This window comes from Hoplias malabaricus, chromosome 1 (genome assembly GCF_029633855.1).
Source record: "Hoplias malabaricus isolate fHopMal1 chromosome 1, fHopMal1.hap1, whole genome shotgun sequence".
NCBI classification, from domain to species: Eukaryota; Metazoa; Chordata; class Actinopteri; order Characiformes; family Erythrinidae; genus Hoplias; species Hoplias malabaricus.
In genome coordinates, this window is record NC_089800.1 from 34,126,526 (window position 1) to 34,149,942 (window position 23,417).

The following is a 23,417-nucleotide window of genomic DNA, read 5'->3' on the forward strand; positions in this document are numbered from 1 at the left end:
ATGTTGCGCCGCCGAAACCCCCGTCCCCCGATCCGCGTCTTTCCCGCTTAAAGCGAGGTCCTCGATACGGTAAACCCGCGTGGGTCACTAGGCGACGCTTATGGTGAAGGAGTTTACTGCTAAGCTGTTGGTAGTGGGATGTTAAGAGAGCACTCTCCCACAGCAGTTTACATTGGACTCTATGGAGCTCTGTAGGCTGTGAATGGAAAACGGGGTCAAAGGTCATGAAGCGGGCGGGGTATCGGCCTATAATTTCACGTGGCGGGACCGTGGACTCTCGGGTCTGCCCGTTTGAATTCTGGTGTCTGTAGCTCGAAAACTGAGCGTGTGACAGCAGTTTGAAAGTTTGACAAAAGTTTATGGACATTTTTCCATTCATTCCTATGAGAGTAAAGATGAAACTTCAAATGCTTACTGTGCAAAAACTATGTAACTTTTCCAAAAGCTGTATACAAGCCCGCATCCCACAGGGAAGCTCTACGAAACAAACTTTGAACGGAGTCGATATCTCGAAAACTGTTGGCGGAGTTAACCGGACAAGAATGAACGATCCTCAGAATGAAGGGCAGCAAACGTAACACTAGAGGTCTGCATTTCCAGGAGGAAACGCGAGATGTTGCGCCGCCGAAACCCCCGTCCCCCGATCCGCGTCTTTCCCGCTTAAAGCGAAGTCGTAGGTAGGGAAAACCCGCGTGGGTCACTAGGCGACGCTTATGGTGAAGGAGTTTACTGCTAAGCTGTTGGTAGTGGGATGTTAAGAGAGCACTCTCCCACAGCAGTTTACATTGGACTCTATGGAGCTCAGTAGGGCGTGAATAGAAAACGATAAATTTTGAATTCCACCTTTAAAAACAATTCCACCTTAAGAAACCCAGAATTGTATTGAAATGTCCACATCACAGGCCAAAAGAGTCTTAAAAGCAAAAAAGATGGCCAATACATTTTAAATACCACCTTAATAAAAATTCCACCTTAAGAAACCCACAGTTGTATTGACACGTCCACCTTTAAAAATGACCACTTGAAATAAAGCTTAAAATGTCGAAAAGACAGGCAGTATATTGTGAATGAGGTATTCTTAAAAAATTCCACCTTAAGAAACCCTGGATAATTAAGACGTCCCCCTTAAAAATGACCTTTAAAGTGTTACAGACTGCCTGTGTATTTCTGTGGCCCTCACAGCTCTCCCCGTCAGTCTCTGACTCTGCCCCTCCCCCTCCCCCCTCTGTCTCTCTCTCACACGCACGCTCACAGAATACAACTGACAGACTCATGATTCAATGAATTTCGACCGGGGAGCACCCTCCAAAAAATCACCCGTAGCTCGAAAACTTTTCCCAACCAAAATTGAACGAAGCATACCGTAGCGACAAGGAGAGTCTTGTGCTCGAGATGGTGTAAAAATTTTTGCACTTTGAGCGAGATTTGATGGTGTAATTACGAGTTAAAAACAGGCAAAGTTTTGAAAATCTGCGTGCAGACCCGCTCTTAAAATACATTGAGCTCTATGGGAGGAAAACCCTCCCAAGTGTCAAACAAAAATTCATAACTCAAGAACGGTATTATCAAACGGTCTGAAACTTACAAGTTTGAGAAAGGGGACATTTCTCTACCATTTAAAATTTAAATGAAGTCTGTAGGTGAAAGTATAAGGAAGTTATGGTGAAATGTTCGGCAGAAAATTGAAAAAGAAAAAAAATAATTTCAATGGGTTCCTATGGGAGCGTACCCACCCTCCGAACAAATGCTTATAGCTCGGAAAGTTTTCCCCACATCACTTAACCGTATATACCGTTGCGACAAGGAGAGTCTGGGGATCGATGTGGTATAAAAAAATTGCAGATTAAGTGAGAATTGAGCATGTTATGACGAGTTAAATACAGGAGAAATTTTTAGAAACCGCACTCTGAGCTGCTCCAAAAATACATTGAACCCTATGGGAGCCGAAACCCTCCCTAGTGCCGAACAAAAATTCATAACTCAAAAACCGTATTTTCAATAATGTTCAAATTTAGAGGTCTTAGAAAGGACAAGTTTCTCTACCATTTAAAATTTAAATGAAGTTTCTAGGTGAAAGTATGAGGAAGTTATGGCGATTTGTTCGGCTGGAAAGTGAAAAACCCGTTTTCTGAGAAGGAATCTACAGTGTATGATGTCACCCACTCTAAGAGCCTCCCATTGAAATGAATGGAGGGATTTTGAAGGAGTGATAGAAAGGGAAGGATGAGTGCAAAAATTCCGAAAACGGAAGTGACGGGAGCCGGTACGCCCGGGTCCGACCGTCTGAAATCCCGTGTCCGTAGCTTGAAAAATGACCGAGTTAGAGCACTTTGAAAATTAATTCCATAGAAATGACTGGGGAAAAACGGAGCGATAAACGAGTGTAGCGGACGAACGAGTGCGGGTATCGGAAAGCTGTATACAAGCCCACATCGTCGCTATAGGACGCACGATTTCCAGGTGGAACGGAGTCGATAGCTCGAAAGCTGCGGGACTAGTTAGGCGGACAAGGAAACGCGGAATAATAAAAATAATAAAAATAACTAGAGGTCTGCATTTCCAGGAGGAAACGCGAGATGTTGCGCCGCCTAAACCCCTGCCCCCCGATCCGCGTCTTTCCCGCTTAAAGCGAGGTCCTCGATACGGTAAACCCGCGTGGGTCACTAGGCGACGCTTATGGTGAAGGAGTTTACTGCTAAGCTGTCGGTAGTGGGATGTTAAGAGAGCACTCTCCCACAGCAGTTTACATTGGACTCTATGGAGCTCTGTAGGCCGTGAAAGGAAAACGGGGTCAAAGGTCATGAAGCGGGTGGGCTATCAGCCTATAGTTTCACGTGGTGGGACCGTGGACCCTTGGGTCTGCCCGTTTGAGTTCTGGTGTCTCTAGCTCGAAAACTGACCGTGTGACAGCAGTTTGAAAGTTTGACAAAAGTTTATGGACATTTTTCCATTCATTCCTATGGGACAAAAGATGAAACTTCAAATGGTTACTGTGCGAAAACTATGTAACTTTTCCAAAAGCTGTATACAAGCCCGCATCCCACAGGGAAGCTCTACGAAACAAACTTTGAACGGAGTCGATATCTCGAAAACTGTGGGCGGAGTTAACCGGACAAGAATGAACGATCCTCAGAATGAAGGGCAGCAAACGTAACACTAGAGGTCTGCATTTCCAGGAGGAAACGCGAGATGTTGCGCCGCCTAAACCCCCGTCCCCCGATCCGCGTCTTTCCCGCTTAAAGCGAGGTTCTCGATACGGTAAACCCGCGTGGGTCACTAGGCGACGCTATGGTGAAGGAGTTTACTGCTAAGCTGTCGGTAGTGGGATGTTAAGAGAGCACTCTCCCACAGCAGTTTACATTGGACTCTATGGAGCTGTGTAGGCCGTGAATGGAAAACGGGGTCAAAGGTCATGAAGCGGGTGGGCTATCGGCCCATAATTTTACGTGGTGGGACCGTGGACCCTCGGGTCTGCCCGTTTGAGTTCTGGTGTCTCTAGCTCGAAAACTGACCGTGTGACAGCAGTTTGAAAGTTTGACAAAAGTTTATGGACATTTTTCCATTCATTCCTATGGGACAAAAGATGAAACTTCAAATGGTTACTGTGCGAAAAGTATGCAACTTATCCAAAAGCTGTATACAAGCCCGCATCCCACAGGGAAGCTCTACGAATGAAACTTTGAACGGAGTCGATATCTCGAAAACTGTGGGCGGAGTTAACCGGACAAGAATGAACGATCCTCAGAATGAAGGGCAGCAAACGTAACACTAGAGGTCTGCATTTCCAGGAGGAAACGCGAGATGTTGCGCCGCCTAAACCCCTGCCCCCCGATCCGCGTCTTTCCCGCTTAAAGCGAGGTCCTCGATACGGTAAACCCGTGTGGGTCACTAGGCGACGCTTATGGTGAAGGAGTTTACTGCTAAGCTGTTGGTAGTGGGATGTTAAGAGAGCACTCTCCCACAGCAGTTTACATTGGACTCTATGGAGCTCTGTAGGCCGTGAATGGAAAACGGGGTCAAAGGTCATGAAGCGGGTGGGCTATCGGCCCATAATTTTACGTGGCGGGACCGTGGACCCTCGGGTCTGCCCGTTTGAGTTCTGGTGTCTCTAGCTCGAAAACTGACCCTGTGACAGCAGTTTGAAAGTTTGACAAAAGTTTATGGACATTTTTCCATTCATTCCTATGGGAGTAAAGATGAAACTTCAAATGGTTACTGTGCGAAAACTATGCAACTTTTCCAAAAGCTGTATACAAGCCCGCATCCCACAGGGCAGCTCTACGAATGAAACTTTGAACGGAGTCGATATCTGGAAAACTGTGGGCGGAGTTAACCGGACAAGAATGAACGATCCTCAGAATGAAGGGCAGCAAATGTAACACCAGGAGGAAACGCGAGATGTTGCGCCGCCGAAACCCCCGTCCCCCGATCCGCGTCTTAAAATGTTGAAAAGACAGCCAGTATATTGTGAATGAGGTCTTTTTTAAAAATTCCACCTTAAGAAACCCTGGATAATTAAGACGTCCCCCTTAAAAATGACCTTTAAAGTGTTACAGACTGCCTGTGTATTTCTGTGGCCCTCACAGCTCTCCCCGTCAGTGTCTGCCTCTGCCCCTCCCCCTCCCCCCTCTGTGTCTCTCTCACACGCACGCTCACAGAATACAACTGACAAACTCACGATTCAATGAATTTCGACCGGGGAGCACCCTCCAAAAAATCACCCGTAGCTCGAAAACTTTTCCCAACCAAAATTGAACGAAGCATACCGTAGCGACAAGGAGAGTCTGGTGCTCGAGATGGTGTAAAAATTTTTGCACTTTGAGCGAGATTTGATGGTGTAATTACGAGTTAAAAACAGGCAAAGTTTTGAAAATTTGCGTGCAGACCCGCTCTTAAAATACATTGAGCTCTATGGGAGGAAAACCCTCCCATGTGTCAAACAAAAATTCATAACTCAAGAACGGTATTCTCAAACGGTCTGAAACTTACAAGTGTGAGAAAGGGGAAATTTCTCTAGCATTTAAAGTTTAAATGAAGTCTGTAGGTGAAAGTATAAGGAAGTTATGGTGAAATGTTCGGCAGAAAATTGAAAAAGAAAAAAAAAAATTTCAATGGGTTCCTATGGGAGCGTACCCACCCTCCGAACAAATGCTTATAGCTCGGAAAGTTTTCCCCACATCACTTAACCGTATATACCGTTGCGACAAGGAGAGTCTGGGGATCGATATGGTATAAAAAATTTGCAGATTAAGTGAGAATTGAGCATGTTATGACGAGTTAAAAACAGGAGAAAATTTTAGAAACCGCACTCTGAGCTGCTCCAAAAATACATTGAACCCTATGGGAGCCGAAACCCTCCCTAGTGCCGAACAAAAATTCATAACTCAAAAACCATATTTTCAATAATGTTCAAATTTAGAGGTCTTAGAAAGGACAAGTTTCTCTACCATTTAAAATTTAAATGAAGTTTCTAGGTGAAAGTATGAGGAAGTTATGGTGATTTGTTTGGCTGAAAAGTGAAAAACCCGTTTTCTGAGAAGGAATCTACAGTGTATGACGTCACCCACTGTAAGAGCCTCCCATTGAAATGAATGGAGGGATTTTGAAGGAGGAATAGAAAGGGAAGGATGAGTGCAAAAATTCCGAAAACGGAAGTGATGGGAGCCGGTACGCCCGGGTCCGACCGTCTGAAATCCCGTGTCCATAGCTTGAAAAATGACCGAGTTAGAGCACTTTGAAAATTAATTCCATAGAAATGACTGGGGAAAAACGGAGCGATAAACGAGTGTAGCGGACGAACGAGTGCGGGTATCGGAAAGCTGTATACAAGCCCACATCGTCGCTATAGGACGCACGATTTCCAGGTGGAACGGAGTCGATAGCTCGAAAGCTGCGGGACTAGTTAGGCGGACAAGGAAACGCGGAATAATAAGAATAATAATAATAACTAGAGGTCTGCATTTCCAGGAGGAAACGCGAGATGTTGCGCCGCCTAAACCCCTGCCCCCCGATCCGCGTCTTTCCCGCTTAAAGCGAGGTCCTCGACACGGTAAACCCGCGTGGGTCACTAGGCGACGCTTATGGTGAAGGAGTTTACTGCTAAGCTGTTGGTAGTGGGATGTTAAGAGAGCACTGTCCCACAGCAGTTTACATTGGACTATGTGGAGCTGTGTAGGCCGTGAATGGAAAACGGGGTCAAAGGTCATGAAGCGGGTGGGCTATCGGCCCATAATTTCACGTGGTGGGACCTTGGACTCTCGGGTCTGCCCGTTTGAGTTCTGGTGTCTCTAGCTCGAAAACTGACCGTGTGACAGCAGTTTGAAAGTTTGACAAAAGTTTATGGACATTTTTCCATTCATTCCTATGGGAGTAAAGATGAAACTTCAAATGCTTACTGTGCGAAAACTATGTAACTTTTCCAAAAGCTGTATACAAGCCCGCATCCCACAGGGAAGCTCTACGAATGAAACTTTGAACGGAGTCGATATCTCGAAAACTGTGGGCGGAGTTAACCGGACAAGAATGAACGATCCTCAGAATGAAGGGCAGCAAACGTAACACTAGAGGTCTGCATTTCCAGGAGGAAACGCGAGATGTTGCGCCGCCTAAACCCCCGTCCCCCGATCCGCGTCTTTCCCGCTTAAAGGGAGGTCCTCGATACGGTAAACCCGCGTGGGTCACTAGGCGACGCTTATGGTGAAGGAGTTACCTGCTAAGCTGTTGGTAGTGGGATGTTAAGAGAGCACTCTCCCACAGCAGTTTACATTGGACTCTATGGAGCTCTGTAGGCCGTGAATGGAAAACGGGGTCAAAGGTCATGAAGCGGGTGGGCTATCGGCCCATAATTTCACGTGGCGGGACCGTGGACTCTCGGGTCTGCCCGTTTGAATTCTGGTGTGTCTAGCTCGAAAACTGACCGTGTGACAGCAGTTTGAAAGTTTGACAAAAGTTTATGGACATTTTTCCATTCATTCCTATGGGAGAAAACACGAAACTTCAAATGCTTACTGTGCGAAAACTATGCAACTTTTCCAAAAGCTGTATACAAGCCCGCATCCCACAGGGAAGCTCTACGAATGAAACTTTGAACGGAGTCGATATCTCGAAAACTGTGGGCGGAGTTAACCGGACAAGAATGAACGATCCTCAGAATGAAGGGCAGCAAACGTAACACGAGATGTTGCGCCGCCTAAACCCCCGCCCCCCGTTCCGCGTCTTTCCCGCTTAAAGCGAGGTCCTCGATACGGTAAACCCGCGTGGGTCACTAGGCGACGCTTATGGTGAAGGAGTTTACTGCTAAGCTGTCGGTAGTGGGATGTTAAGGGAGCACTCTCCCACAGCAGTTTACATTGGACTCTATGGAGCTCTGTAGGCCGTGAAAGGAAAACGGGGTCAAAGGTCATGAAGCGGGTGGGCTATCGGCCCATAAATTCACGTGGTGGGACCGTGGACTCTCGGGTCTGCCCGTTTGAATTCTGGTGTCTCTAGCTCGAAAACTGACCGTGTGACAGCAGTTTTAAAGTTTGACAAAAGTTTATGGACATTTTTCCATTCATTCCTATGGGAGAAAAGATGAAACTTCAAATGCTTACTGTGCGAAAACTATGTAACTTTTCCAAAAGCTGTATACAAGCCCGCATCCCACAGGGCAGCTCTACGAGACAAACTTTGAACGGAGTCTATATCTCGAAAACTGTGGGCGGAGTTAACCGGACAAGAATGAACGATCCTCAGAATGAAGGGCAGCAAACGTAACACTAGAGGTCTGCATTTCCAGGAGGAAACGCGAGATGTTGCGCCGCCTAAAGCCTCGCCCCCCGATCCGCGTCTTTCCCGCTTAAAGCGAGGTCCTCGATACGGTAAACCCGCGTGGGTCACTAGGCGACGCTTATGGTGAAGGAGTTTACTGCTAAGCTGTTGGTAGTGGGATGTTAAGAGAGCACTCTCCCAGAGCAGTTTACATTGGACTCTATGGAGCTGTGTAGGCCGTGAATGGAAAACGGGGTCAAAGGTCATGAAGCGGGTGGGCTATCGGCCCATAGTTTCACGTGGTGGGACCGTGGACCCTCGGGTCTGCCCGTTTGAGTTCTGGTGTCTCTAGCTCGAAAACTGACCCTGTGACAGCAGTTTGAAAGCTTGACAAAAGTTTATGGACATTTTTCCATTCATTCCTATGGGAGAAAAGTTGAAACTTCAAATGCTTACTGTGGTAAAACTATGTAACTTTTCCAAAAGCTGTATACAAGCCCGCATCCCACAGGGAAGCTGTACGAAACAAATTTTGAACGGAGTCGATATCTCGAAAACTGTGGGCGGAGTTAACCGGACAAGAATGAACGATCCTCAGAATGAAGGGCAGCAAACGTAACACTAGAGGTCTGCATTTCCAGGAGGAAACGCGAGATGTTGCGCCGCCGAAACCCCCGTCCCCCGATCCGCCTCTTTCCCGCTTAAAGCGAGGTCCTCGATACGGTAAACCCGCGTGGGTCACTAGGCGACGCTTATGGTGAAGGAGTTTACTGCTAAGCTGTCGGTAGTGGGATGTTAAGAGAGCACTCTCCCACAGCAGTTTACATTGGACTCTATGGAGCTCTGTAGGCCGTGAATGGAAAACGGGGTCAAAGGTCATGAAGCGGGCGGGGTATCGGCCTATAATTTCACGTGGTGGGACCGTGGACTCTCGGGTCTGCCCGTTTGAGTTCTGGTGTCTCTAGCTCGAAAACTGACCGTGTGACAGCAGTTTGAAAGTTTGACAAAAGTTTATGGACATTTTTCCATTCATTCCTATGGGAGTAAAGATGAAAGTTCAAAGGCTTCCTGTGCAAAAACTATGTAACTTTTCCAAAAGCTGTATACAAGCCCGCATCCCACAGGGCAGCTCTACGAAACAAACTTTGAACGGAGTCGATATCTCGAAAACTGTGGGCGGAGTTAACCGGACAAGAACGAACGATCCTCAGAATGAAGGGCAGCAAACGTAACACTAGAGGTCTGCATTTCCAGGAGGAAACGCGAGATGTTGCGCCGCCTAAACCCCCGTCCCCCGATCCGCGTCTTTCCCGCTTAAAGCGAGGTCCTCGGTACGGAAACCCTCGTGGGTCACTAGGCGACGCCTATGGTGAAGGAGTTTACTGCTAAGCTGTCGGTAGTGGGATGTTAAGAGAGCACTCTTCCACAGCAGTTTACATTGGACTCTATGGAGCTGTGTAGGCCGTGAATGGAAAACGGGGTCAAAGGTCATGAAGCGGGTGGGCTATCGGCCTATAGTTTCACGTGGTGGGACCGTGGACCCTCGGGTCTGCCCGTTTGAGTTCTGGTGTCTCTAGCTCGAAAACTGACCGTGTGACAGCACTTTGAAAGTTTGACAAAAGTTTATGGACATTTTTCCATTCATTCCTACGGGAGAAAACACGAAACTTCAAATGCTTACTGTGCAAAAACTATGTAACTTTTCCAAAAGCTGTATACAAGCCCGCATCCCACAGGGAAGCTGTACGAATGAAACTTTGAACGGAGTCGATATCTCAAAAACTGTGGGCGGAGTTAACCGGACAAGAATGAACGATCCTCAGAATGAAGGGCAGCAAACGTAACACTAGAGGTCTGCATTTCCAGGAGGAAACGCGAGATGTTGCGCCGCCTAAACCCCCGCCCCCCGATCCGCGTCTTTACCGCTTAAAGCGAGGTCCTCGATACGGTAAACCCGCGTGGGTCACTAGGCGACGCTTATGGTGAAGGAGTTTACTGCTAAGCTGTTGGTAGTGGGATGTTAAGAGAGCACTGTCCCACAGCAGTTTACATTGGACTCTATGGAGCTGTGTAGGCCGTGAATGGAAAACGGGGTCAAAGGTCATGAAGCGGGCGGGGTATCGGCCTATAATTTCACGTGGCGGGACCGTGGACTCTCGGGTCTGCCCGTTTGAATTCTGGTGTCTGTAGCTCGAAAACTGAGCGTGTGACAGCAGTTTGAAAGTTTGACAAAAGTTTATGGACATTTTTCCATTCATTCCTATGGGAGTTAAGATGAAACTTCAAATGCTTACTGTGCAAAAACTATGTAACTTTTCCAAAAGCTGTATACAAGCCCACATCCCACAGGGAAGCTCTACGAATGAAACTTTGAACGGAGTCGATATCTCGAAAACTGTGGGCGGAGTTAACCGGACAAGAATGAACGATCCTCAGAATGAAGGGCAGCAAACGTAACACTAGAGGTCTGCATTTCCAGGAGGAAACGCGAGATGTTGCGCCGCCGAAACCCCTGCCCCCCGATCCGCGTCTTTCCCGCTTAAAGCGAGGTCCTCAATACGGTAAACCCGCGTGGGTCACTAGGCGACGCTTATGGTGAAGGAGTTTACTGCTAAGCTGTCGGTAGTGGGATGTTAAGAGAGCACTCTCCCACAGCAGTTTACATTGGACTCTATGGAGCTCTGTAGGCCGTGAATGGAAAACGGGGTCAAAGGTCATGAAGCGGGTGGGCTATCGGCCCATAATTTTACGTGGTGGGACCGTGGACCCTCGGGTCTGCCCGTTTGAGTTCTGGTGTCTATAGCTCGAAAACTGACCGTGTGACAGCAGTTTTAAAGTTTGACAAAAGTTTATGGACATTTTTCCATTCATTCCTATGGGAGTTAAGATGAAACTTCAAATGCTTACTGTGCGAAACCTATGTAACTTTTCCAAAAGCTGTATACAAGCCCGCATCCCCCAGGGAAGCTCTACGAAACAAACTTTGAACGGAGTCGATATCTCAAAAACTGTGGGCGGAGTTAACCGGACAAGAATGAACGATCCTCAGAATGAAGGGCAGCAAACGTAACACTAGAGGTCTGCATTTCCAGGAGGAAACGCGAGATGTTGCGCCGCCTAAACCCCTGCCCCCCGATCCGCGTCTTTCCCGCTTAAAGCGAGGTCCTCGATACGGTAAACCCGCGTGGGTCACTAGGCGACGCTTATGGTGAAGGAGTTTACTGCTAAGCTGTCGGTAGTGGGATGTTAAGAGAGCACTCTCCCACAGCAGTTTACATTGGACTCTATGGAGCTCTGTAGGCCGTGAATGGAAAACGGGGTCAAAGGTCATGAAGCGGGCGGGGTATCGGCCTATAATTTCACGTGGTGGGACCGTGGACTCTCGGGTCTGCCCGTTTGAGTTCTGGTGTCTCTAGCTCGAAAACTGACCGTGTGACAGCAGTTTGAAAGTTTGACAAAAGTTTATGGACATTTTTCCATTCATTCCTATGGGAGTTAAGATGAAACTTCAAATGCTTACTGTGCGAAAACTATGTAACTTTTCCAAAAGCTGTATACAAGCCCGCATCCCACAGGGAAGCTCTACGAAACAAACTTTGAACGGAGTCGATATCTCGAAAACTGTGGGCGGAGTTAACCGGACAAGAATGAACGATCCTCAGAATGAAGGGCAGCAAACGTAACACTAGAGGTCTGCATTTCCAGGAGGAAACGCGAGATGTTGCGCCGCCTAAACCCCTGCCCCCCGATCCGCGTCTTTCCCGCTTAAAGCGAGGTCCTCGATACGGTAAACCCGCGTGGGTCACTAGGCGACGCTTATGGTGAAGGAGTTTACTGCTAAGCTGTCGGTAGTGGGATGTTAAGAGAGCACTCTCCCACACCAGTTTACATTGGACTCTATGGAGCTCTGTAGGCCGTGAATGGAAAACGGGGTCAAAGGTCATGAAGCGGGCGGGGTATCGGCCTATAATTTCACGTGGTGGGACCGTGGACTCTCGGGTCTGCCCGTTTGAGTTCTGGTGTCTCTAGCTCGAAAACTGACCGTGTGACGGTAGTTTGAAAGTTTGACAAAAGTTTATGGACATTTTTCCATTCATTCCTATGGGAGTAAGGATGAAACTTCAAATGCTTACTGTGCGAAAACTATGCAACTTTTCCAAAAGCTGTATACAAGCCCGCATCCCACAGGGAAGCTCTACGAAACAAACTTTGAACGGAGTCGATATCTCGAAAACTGTGGGCGGAGTTAACCGGACAAGAACGAACGATCCTCAGAATTAAGGGCAGCAAACGTAACACTAGAGGTCTGCATTTCCAGGAGGAAACGCGAGATGTTGCGCCGCCTAAACCCCTGCCCCCCGATCCGCGTCTTTCCCGCTTAAAGCGAGGTCCTCGATACAGTAAACCCGCGTGGGTCACTAGGCGACGCTTATGGTGAAGGAGTTTACTGCTAAGCTGTCGGTAGTGGGATGTTAAGAGAGCACTCTCCCACAGCAGTTTACATTGGACTCTATGGAGCTGTGTAGGCCGTGAATGGAAAACGGGGTCAAAGGTCATGAAGCGGGTGGGCTATCGGCCCATAATTTCACGTGGTGGGACCTTGGACTCTCGGGTCTGCCCGTTTGAGTTCTGGTGTCTCTAGCTCGAAAACTGAGCGTGTGACAGCAGTTTGAAAGTTTGACAAAAGTTTATGGACATTTTTCCATTCATTCCTATGGGAGAAAAGATGAAACTTCAAATGCTTACTGTGCGAAAACTATGCAAATTTTCCAAAAGCTGTATACAAGCCCGCATCCCACAGGGAAGCTCTACGAATGAAACTTCGAACGGAGTCGATATCTCGAAAACTGTGGGCGGAGTTAACCGGACAAGAATGAACGATCCTCAGAATGAAGGGCAGCAAACGTAACACTAGAGGTCTGCATTTCCAGGAGGAAACGCGAGATGTTGCGCCGCCTAAACCCCCGTCCCCCGATCCGCGTCTTTCCCGCTTAAAGCGAGGTCCTCGATACGGTAAACCCGCGTGGGTCACTAGGCGACGCTTATGGTGAAGGAGTTTACTGCTAAGCTGTCGGTAGTGGGATGTTAAGAGAGCACTCTCCCACAGCAGTTTACATTGGACTCTATGGAGCTCTATAGGCCGTGAATGGAAAACGGGGTCAAAGGTCATGAAGCGGGTGGGCTATCGGCCCATAATTTTACGTGGTGGGACCGTGGACCCTCGGGTCTGCCCGTTTGAGTTCTGGTGTCTCTAGCTCGAAAACTGAGCGTGTGACAGCAGTTTTAAAGTTTGACAAAAGTTTATGGACATTTTTCCATTCATTCCTATGGGAGTAAAGATGAAACTCCAAATGCTTACTGTGCAAAAACTATGTAACTTTTCCAAAAGCTGTATACAAGCCCGCATCCCACAGGGAAGCTCTACGAAACAAACTTTGAACGGAGTCGATATCTCGAAAACTGTGGGCGGAGTTAACCGGACAAGAATGAACGATCCTCAGAATGAAGGGCAGCAAACGTAACACTAGAGGTCTGCATTTCCAGGAGGAAACGCGAGATGTTGCGCCGCCTAAACCCCCGCCCCCCGATCCGCGTCTTTCCCGCTTAAAGCGAGGTCCTCGATACGGTAAACCCGCGTGGGTCACTAGGCGACGCTTATGGTGAAGGAGTTTACTGCTAAGCTGTCGGTAGTGGGATGTTAAGAGAGCACTCTCCCACAGCAGTTTACATTGGACTCTATGGAGCTGTGTAGGCCGTGAATGGAAAACGGGGTCAAAGGTCATGAAGCGGGTGGGCTATCGGCCTATAGTTTCACGTGGTGGGACCTTGGACTCTCGGGTCTGCCCGTTTGAATTCTGGTGTCTCTAGCTCGAAAACTGAGCGTGTGACAGCAGTTTGAAAGTTTGACAAAAGTTTATGGACATTTTCCCATTCATTCCTATCGGAGTAAAGATGAAACTTCAAATGCTTACTGTGCAAAAACTATGCAACTTTTCCAAAAGCTGTATACAAGCCCGCATCCCACAGGTAAGCTCTACGAAACAAACTTTGAACGGAGTCGATATCTCGAAGACTGTGGGCGGAGTTAACCGGACAAGGAATGAAGATCCTCAGAATGAAGGGCAGCAAACGTAACACTAGAGGTCTGCATTTCCAGGAGGAAACGCGAGATGTTGCGCCGCCTAAACCCCTGCCCCCCGATCCGCGTCTTTCCCGCTTAAAGCGAGGTCCTCGGTACGGTAAACCCGCGTGGGTCACTAGGCGACGCTTATGGTGAAGGAGTTTACTGCTAAGCTGTCGGTAGTGGGATGTTAAGAGAGCACTCTCCCACAGCAGTTTACATTGGACTCTATGGAGCTGTGTAGGCCGTGAATGGAAAACGGGGTCAAAGGTCATGAAGCGGGTGGGCTATCGGCCCATAGTTTCACGTGCTGGGACCGTGGACCCTCGGGTCTGCCCGTTTGAGTTCTGGTGTCTCTAGCTCGAAAACTGAGCGTTTGACAGCAGTTTGAATGTTTGACAAAAGTTTATGGACATTTTTCCATTCATTCCTATGGGAGAAAACACGAAACTTCAAATGCTTACTGTGCAAAAACTATGTAACTTTTCCAAAACCTGTATACAAGCCCGCATCCCACAGGGAAGCCCTACGAATGAAACTTTGAACGGAGTCGATATCTCGAAAACTGTGGGCGGAGTTAACCGGACAAGAATGAACGATCCTCAGAATTAAGGGCAGCAAACGTAACACTAGAGGTCTGCATTTCCAGGAGGAAACGCGAGATGTTGCGCCGCCTAAACCCCTGCCCCCCGATCCGCGTCTTTCCCGCTTAAAGCGAGGTCCTCGATACGGTAAACCCGCGTGGGTCACTAGGCGACGCTTATGGTGAAGGAGATTACTGCTAAGCTGTCGGTAGTGGGATGTTAAGAGAGCACTCTCCCACAGCAGTTTACATTGGACTCTATGGAGCTCTGTAGGCCGTGAATGGAAAACGGGGTCAAACGTCATGAAGCGGGTGGGCTATCGGCCTATAGTTTCACGTGGTGGGACCGTGGACCCTCGGGTCTGCCCGTTTGAGTTCTGGTGTCTCTAGCTCGAAAACTGACCGTGTGACAGCAGTTTGAAAGTTTGACAAAAGTTTATGGACATTTTTCCATTCATTCCTATGGGAGTAAAGATGAAAGTTCAAATGCTTACTGTGCGAAAACTATGTAACTTTTCCAAAAGCTGTGTACAAGCCCGCATCCCACAGGGAAGCCCTACGAATGAAACTTTGAACGGAGTCGATATCTCGAAAACTGTGGGCGGAGTTAACCGGACAAGAACGAACGATCCTCAGAATGAAGGGCAGCAAACGTAACACTAGAGGTCTGCATTTCCAGGAGGAAACGCGAGATGTTGCGCCGCCTAAACCCCCGTCCCCCGATCCGCGTCTTTCCCGCTTAAAGCGAGGTCCTCGATACGGTAAACCCGCGTGGGTCACTAGGCGACGCTTATGGTGAAGGAGTTTACTGCTAAGCTGTCGGTAGTGGGATGTTAAAAGAGCACTCTCCCACAGCAGTTTACATTGGACTCTATGGAGCTCTGTAGGCCGTGAAAGGAAAACGGGGTCAAAGGTCATGAAGCGGGTGGGTTATCGGCCCATAATTTTACGTGGTGGGACCGTGGACCCTCGGGTCTGCCCGTTTGAGTTCTGGTGTCTCTAGCTCGAAAACTGACCGTGTGACAGCAGTTTGAATGTTTGACAAAAGTTTATGGACATTTTTCCATTAATTCCTATGTGAGATAAGATGAAACTTCAAATGCTTCCTGTGCGAAAACTATGTAACTTTTCTAAAAGCTGTATACAAGCCCGCATCCCACAGGGAAGCTCTACGAAACAAACTTTGAACGGAGTCGATATCTCGAAAACTGTGGGCGGAGTTAACCGGACAAGAATGAACGATCCTCAGAATGAAGGGCAGCAAACGTAACACTAGAGGTCTGCATTTCCAGGAGGAAACGCGAGATGTTGCGCCGCCTAAACCCCTGCCCCCCGATCCGCATCTTTCCCGCTTAAAGCGAGGTCCTCGATACGGTAAACCCGCGTGGGTCACTAGGCGACGCTTATGGTGAAGGAGTTTACTGCTAAGCTGTCGGTAGTGGGATGTTAAGAGAGCACTCTCCCACAGCAGTTTACATTGGACTCTATGGAGCTCTGTAGGCCGTGAATGGAAAACGGGGTCAAAGGTCATGAAGCGGGTGGGCTATCGGCCTATAGTTTCACGTGGTGGGACCGTGGACCCTCGGGTCTGCCCGTTTGAGTTCTGGTGTCTCTAGCTCGAAAACTGACCGTGTGACAGCAGTTTGAAAGTTTGACAAAAGTTTATGGACATTTTTCCATTCATTCCTATGGGAGTAAAGATGAAAGTTCAAAGGCTTCCTGTGCAAAAACTATGTAACTTTTCCAAAAGCTGTATACAAGCCCGCTTCCCACAGGGCAGCTCTACGAAACAAACTTTGAACGGAGTCGATATCTCGAAAACTGTGGGCGGAGTTAACCGGACAAGAACGAACGATCCTCAGAATGAAGGGCAGCAAACGTAACACTAGAGGTCTGCATTTCCAGGAGGAAACGCGAGATGTTGCGCCGCCTAAACCCCCGTCCCCCGATCCGCGTCTTTCCCGCTTAAAGCGAGGTCCTCGATACGGTAAACCTGCGTGGGTCACTAGGCGACGCTTATGGTGAAGGAGTTTACTGCTAAGCTGTTGGTAGTGGGATGTTAAGAGAGCACTCTCCCACAGCAGTTTACATTGGACTCTATGGAGCTCAGTAGGGCGTGAATAGAAAACGATACATTTTGAATTCCACCTTTAAAAACAATTCCACCTTAAGAAACCCAGAATTGTATTGAAATGTCCACATCACAGGCCAAAAGAATCTTAAAAGCAAAAAAGATGGCCAATACATTTTAAATACCACCTTAATAAAAATTCCACCTTAAGAAACCCACAGTTGTATTGACACGTCCACCTTTAAAAATGACCACTTTAAATAAAGCTTAAAATGTCGAAAAGACAGGCAGTATATTGTGAATGAGGTATTCTTAAAAAATTCCACCTTAAGAAACCCTGGATAATTAAGATGTCCCCCTTAAAAATGACCTTTAAAGTGTTACAGACTGCCTGTGTATTTCTGTGGCCCTCACACCTCTTCCCCGTCAGTGTCTGCCTCTGCCCCTCCCCCTCCCCCCTCTCGCTCTCTCACACGCACGCTCACAGAATACAACTGACAGACTCATGATTCAATGAATTTCGACCGGTTGCGCACCTTCCAAAAAACCTCAAATATCTCAAAAACTTTTCCAGGTCCAAAAATGAACGAAGCATACCGTAGCGACAAGGAGAGTCTGGTGCTCGAGATGGTGTAAAAATTTTTGCACTTTGAGCGAGATTTGATGGTGTAATTACGAGTTAAAAACAGGCAAAGTTTTGAAAATCTGCGTGCCGAGCCGCTCTTAAAATACATTGAGCTCTATGGGAGGAAAACCCTCCCAAGTGTCAAACAAAAATTCATAACTCAAGAACGGTATTCTCAAACGGTCTGAAACTTACAAGTGTGAGAAAGGGGAAATTTCTCTACCATTTAAAGTTTAAATGAAGTCTGTAGGTGAAAGTATAAGGAAGTTATGGTGAAATGTTCGGCAGAAAATTGAAAAAGAAAAAAAATAATTTCAATGGGTTCCTATGGGAGCATACCCACCCTCCGAACAAATGCTTATAGCTCGGAAAGTTTTCCCCACATCACTTAACCGTATATACCGTTGCGACAAGGAGAGTCTGGGGATCGATATGGTATAAAAAATTTGCAGATTAAGTGAGAATTGAGCATGTTATGACGAGTTAAAAACAGGAGAAAATTTTAGAAACCGCACTCTGAGCTGCTCCAAAAATACATTGAACCCTATGGGAGCCGAAACCCTCCCTAGTGCGGAACAAAAATTCATAACTCAAAAACCGTATTTTCAATAATGTTCAAATTTAGAGGTCTTAGAAAGGACAAGTTTCTCTACCATTTAAAATTTAAATGAAGTTTCTAGGTGAAAGTAAGAGGAAGTTATGGCAATTTGTTCGGCTCAAAAGTGAAAAACCCGTTTTCTGAGAAGGAATCTACAGTGTATGATGTCACCCACTCTAGGAGCCTCCCATTGAAATGAATGGAGGGATTTTGAAGGAGTGATAGAAAGGGAAGGATGAGTGCAAAAATTCCGAAAACGGAAGTGATGGGAGCCGGTACGCCCGGGTCCGACCTTCTGAAATCCCGTGTCCGTAGCTTGAAAAATGACCGAGTTAGAGCACTTTGAAAATTAATTCCATAGAAATGACTGGGGAAAAACGGAGCGATAAACGAGTGTAGCGGACGAACGAGTGCGGGTATCGGAAAGCTGTATACAAGCCCACATCGTCGCTATAGGACGCACGATTTCCAGGTGGAACGGAGTCGATAGCTCGAAAGCTGCGGGACTAGTTAGGCGGACAAGGAAACGCGGAATAATAAGAATAAAAATAATAATAATATGACTTAAGAAGAACAATATATTGCGCCGCTGCTTAAAGCAGCAGTCGCAACATAACTAGAGGTCTGCATTTCCAGGAGGAAACGCGAGATGTTGCGCCGCCTAAACCCCTGCCCCCCGATCCGCATCTTTCCCGCTTAAAGCGAGGTCCTCGATACGGTAAACCCGCGTGGGTCACTAGGCGACGCTTATGGTGAAGGAGTTTACTGCTAAGCTGTCGGTAGTGGGATGTTAAGAGAGCACTCTCCCACAGCAGTTTACATTGGACTCTATGGAGCTCTGTAGGCCGTGAATGGAAAACGGGGTCAAAGGTCATGAAGCGGGTGGGCTATCGGCCTATAGTTTCACGTGGTGGGACCTTGGACTCTCGGGTCTGCCCGTTTGAATTCTGGTGTCTCTAGCTCGAAAACTGAGCGTGTGACAGCAGTTTGAAAGTTTGACAAAAGTTTATGGACATTTTTCCATTCATTCCTAGGGGGGGAAGATGAAACTTCAAATGCTTCCTGTGCGAAAACTATGCAACTTTTCCAAAAGCTGTATACAAGCCCGCATCCCACAGGGAAGCTCTACGAATGAAACTTTGAACGGAGTCGATATCTCGAAAACTGTGGGCGGAGTTAACCGGACAAGAACGAACGATCCTCAGAATGAAGGGCAGCAAACGTAACACTAGAGGTCTGCATTTCCAGGAGGAAACGCGAGATGTTGCGCCGCCTAAACCCCCGTCCCCCGATCCGCGTCTTTCCCGCTTAAAGCGAGGTCCTCGATACGGTAAACCCGCGTGGGTCACTAGGCGACGCTTATGGTGAAGGAGTTTACTGCTAAGCTGTCGGTAGTGGGATGTTAAGAGAGCAGTCTCCCACAGCAGTTTACATTGGAGTCTATGGAGCTCAGTAGGGCGTGAATAGAAAACGATACATTTTGAATTCCACCTTTAAAAACAATTCCACCTTAAGAAACCCAGAATTGTATTGAAATGTCCACATCACAGGCCAAAAGAGTCTTAAAAGCAAAAAAAGATGGCCAATACATTTTAAATACCACCTTAAGAAACACACAGTTGTATTGACACGTCCACCTTTAAAAATGACCAGTTGAAATAAAGCTTAAAATGTCGAAAAGACAGCCAGTGTATTGTGAATGAGGTATTCTTAAAAAATTTCACCTTAAGAAACCCTGGATAATTAAGACGTCCCCCTTAAAAATGACCTTTAAAGTGTTACAGACTGCCTGTGTATTTCTGTGGCCCTCACAGCTCTTCCCCTCAGTCTCTGCCTCTGCCCCTCCCCCTCCCCCCTCTGTCTCTCTCACACGCACGCTCACAGAATACAACTGACAGACTCATGATTCAATGAATTTCGACCGGGGAGCACCCTTCAAAAAATGACCCGTAGCTCGAAAACTTTTCCCAACCAAAATTGAACGAAGCATACCGTAGCGACAAGGAGAGTCTGGCGCTCGAGATGGTGTAAAAATTTTTTCAGTTTGAGCGAGAATTGATGGTGTAAAGATGAGTTAAAAAAGGGCAAATTTGAGAAAATTTGGCTTTCTGAAAATACATTGAACTCTATGGGAGCCGAAACGTCCTACTGCCAAACAAATCTTCATAACTCCAGAACCGTATCTTCAAATGATTTCAAATCTACATATTTTAGAAAGGGGAAGTTTCTCTACCATTTGAAAGTAAAATGAAGTCTGTAGGTGAAAGTATAAGGAAGTTATGGCAAAATGTTCGGCTAAAAGTTGAATATCGAAAAAGGACAGGCATATTCATTTCAATGTATTCCTATGGGAGCGTACCCACCCTCCGAACAAATGCTTATAGCTCAGAAAAGATATCCCAAATGGCTAAACTGCATATACCGTTGCGACAAGGAGAGTCCAAGGAAGAAGCTGGTATAAAAAATTAGCAGTTTGAGCAAGAATTGACCATGTTATGACGAGTTAAAAACAGGAGAAAAATTTAGAAACCGCACTCTGAGCCGCTCCAAAAATACATTGAACTCTATGGGAGCCAAAACCCTCCCTAGTGCCGAACAAAAATTCATAACTCAAAAACCGTATTATCAATTACGTTCAAATTTACAGATGCTAGAAAGGACAAGTTTCTCTATCATTTAAAATTTAAATGAAGTTTTTAGGTGAAAGTATGAGAACGTTATGGTGAATTGTTCGGCTGAAAAGTGAAAAAACGGTTTTGGCCAGTGAACCCAGAGTGTCTATGATGTCACCCACTCTAAATGTCTTCCATACAAGTGAATGGAGGGATATTCAAGGAGGAATAGAAAGAGAGGGATGAGTGCGAGAGGTCCGAAAACGGAAGTGACGGGTCACGGTGCGCCCGGGTCCGACCGTCTGAAATCTCGTGTCCGTAGCTTGAAAATTGACCGAGTTAGAGCAGTTCGAAAATTAATTCCATAGAAATGACTGGGGAAAAACGGAGCGATAAACGAGTGTAGCGGACGAACGAGTGCGGGTATCGGAAAGCTGTATACAAGCCCACATCGTCGCTATAGGACGCACGATTTCCAGGTGGAACGGAGTCGATAGCTCGAAAGCTGCGGGACTAGTTAGGCGGACAAGGAAACGCGGAATAATAAGAATAATAATAATAATAATAATATGACTTACGGATAACAATATATCGCGCCGCTGCTTACAGCAGCAGGCGCAACATAACTAGAGGTCTGCATTTCCAGGAGGAAACGCGAGATGTTGCGCCACCTAAACCCCCGTCCCCCAATCCGCGTCTTTCCCGCTTAAAGCGAGGTCCTCGATACGGTAAACCCGCGTGGGTCACTAGGCGACGCTTATGGTGAAGGAGTTTACTGCTAAGCTGTTGGTAGTGGGATGTTAAGAGAGCACTCTCCCACAGCAGTTTACATTGGACTCTATGGAGCTCAGTAGGGCGTGAATAGAAAACGATAAATTTTGAATTCCACCTTTAAAAACAATTCCACCTTAAGAAACCCAGAATTGTATTGAAATGTCCACATCACAGGCCAAAAGAGTCTTAAAAGCAAAAAAAGATGGCCAATACATTTTAAATACCACCTTAATAAAAATTCCACCTTAAGAAACCCACAGTTGTATTGACACGTCCACCTTTAAAAATGACCACTTTAAATAAAGCTTAAAATGTCGAAAAGACAGCCAGTATATTGTGAATGAGGTATTCTTTAAAAATTCCACCTTAAGAAACCCTGGATAATTAAGACGTCCCCCTTAAAAATGACCTTTAAAGTGTTACAGACTGCCTGTGTATTTCTGTGGCCCTCACAGCTCTTCCCCTCAGTCTCTGCCTCTGCCCCTCCCCCTCCCCCCTCTGTCTCTCTCACACGCATGCTCACAGAATACAACTGACAGACTCATGATTCAATGAATTTCGACCGGGGAGCACCCTCCAAAAAATCACCCGTAGCTCGAAAACTTTTCCCAACCAAAAATGAACGAAGCATACCGTAGCGACAAGGAGAGTCTGGTGCTCGAGATGGTGTAAAAATTTTTGCACTTTGAGCGAGATTTGATGGTGTAATTACGAGTTAAAAACAGGCAAAGTTTTGAAAATCTGCGTGCCGACCCGCTCTTAAAATACATTGAGCTCTATGGGAGGAAAACCCTCCCAAGTGTCAAACAAAAATTCATAACTCAAGAACGGTATTCTCAAACGGTCTGAAACTTACAAGTTTGAGAAAGGGGAAATTTCTCTACCATTTAAAATTTAAATGAAGTCTGTAGGTGAAAGTATAAGGAAGTTATGGTGAAATGTTCGGCAGAAAATTGAAAAAGAAAAAAAATAATTTCAATGGGTTCCTATGGGAGCGTACCCACCCTCCGAACAAATGCTTATAGCTCGGAAAGTTTTCCTCACATCACTTAACCGTATATACCGTTGCGACAAGGAGAGTCTGGGGATCGATATGGTATAAAAAATTTGCAGATTAAGTGAGAATTGAGCATGTTATGACGAGTTAAAAACAGGAGAAAATTTTAGAAATCGCACTCTGAGCTGCTCCAAAAATACATTGAACCCTATGGGAGCCGAAACCGTCCCTAGTGCCGAACAAAAATTCATAACTCAAAAACCGTATTTTCAATAATGTTCAAATTTAGAGGTCTCAGAAAGGACAAGTTTCTCTACCATTTAAAATTTAAATGAAGTTTCTAGGTGAAACTATGAGGAAGTTATGGCGATTTGTTCGGCTGAAAAGTGAAAAAACGGCTTTTTGCCACTGAAACTACAGTGGATGACATCACCCCCACTCTAAGAGCCTCCCATTGAAATGAATGGAGGGATTTTGAAGGAGGAAAAGAAAGGGAAGGATGAGTGCAAAAATTCCGAAAACGGAAGTGATGGGAGCCGGTACGCCCGGGTCCGACCGTCTGAAATCCCGTGTCCGTAGCTTGAAAAATGACCGAGTTAGAGCACTTTGAAAATTAATTCCATAGAAATGACTGGGGAAAAACAGAGCGAAAAACGAGTGTAGCGGACGAACGAGTGCGGGTATCGGAAAGCTGTATACAAGCCCACATCGTCGCTATAGGACGCACGATTTCCAGGTGGAACGGAGTCGATAGCTCGAAAGCTGCGGGACTAGTTAAGCGGACAAGGAAACGCGGAATAATAAAAATAATAATAAAAATAATAATAATATGACTTACGGATAACAATATATTGCGCCGCTGCTTAAAGCAGCAGGCGCAACATAATAATATGACTTAAGAAGAACAATATATTGCGCCGCTGCTTAAAGCAGCAGGCGCAACATAACTAGAGGTCTGCATTTCCAGGAGGAAACGCGAGATGTTGCGCCGCCTAAACCCCCGTCCCCCGATCCGCGTCTTTCCCGCTTAAAGCGAGGTCCTCGATACGGTAAACCCGCGTGGGTCACTAGGCGACGCTTATGGTGAAGGAGTTTACTGCTAAGCTGTCGGTAGTGGGATGTTAAGAGAGCACTCTCCCACAGCAGTTTACATTGGACTCTATGGAGCTGTGTAGGCCGTGAAAGGAAAACGGGGTCAAAGGTCATGAAGCGGGTGGGCTATCGGCCCATAAATTCACGTGGTGGGACCGTGGACTCTCGGGTGTGCCCGTTTGAGTTCTGGTGTCT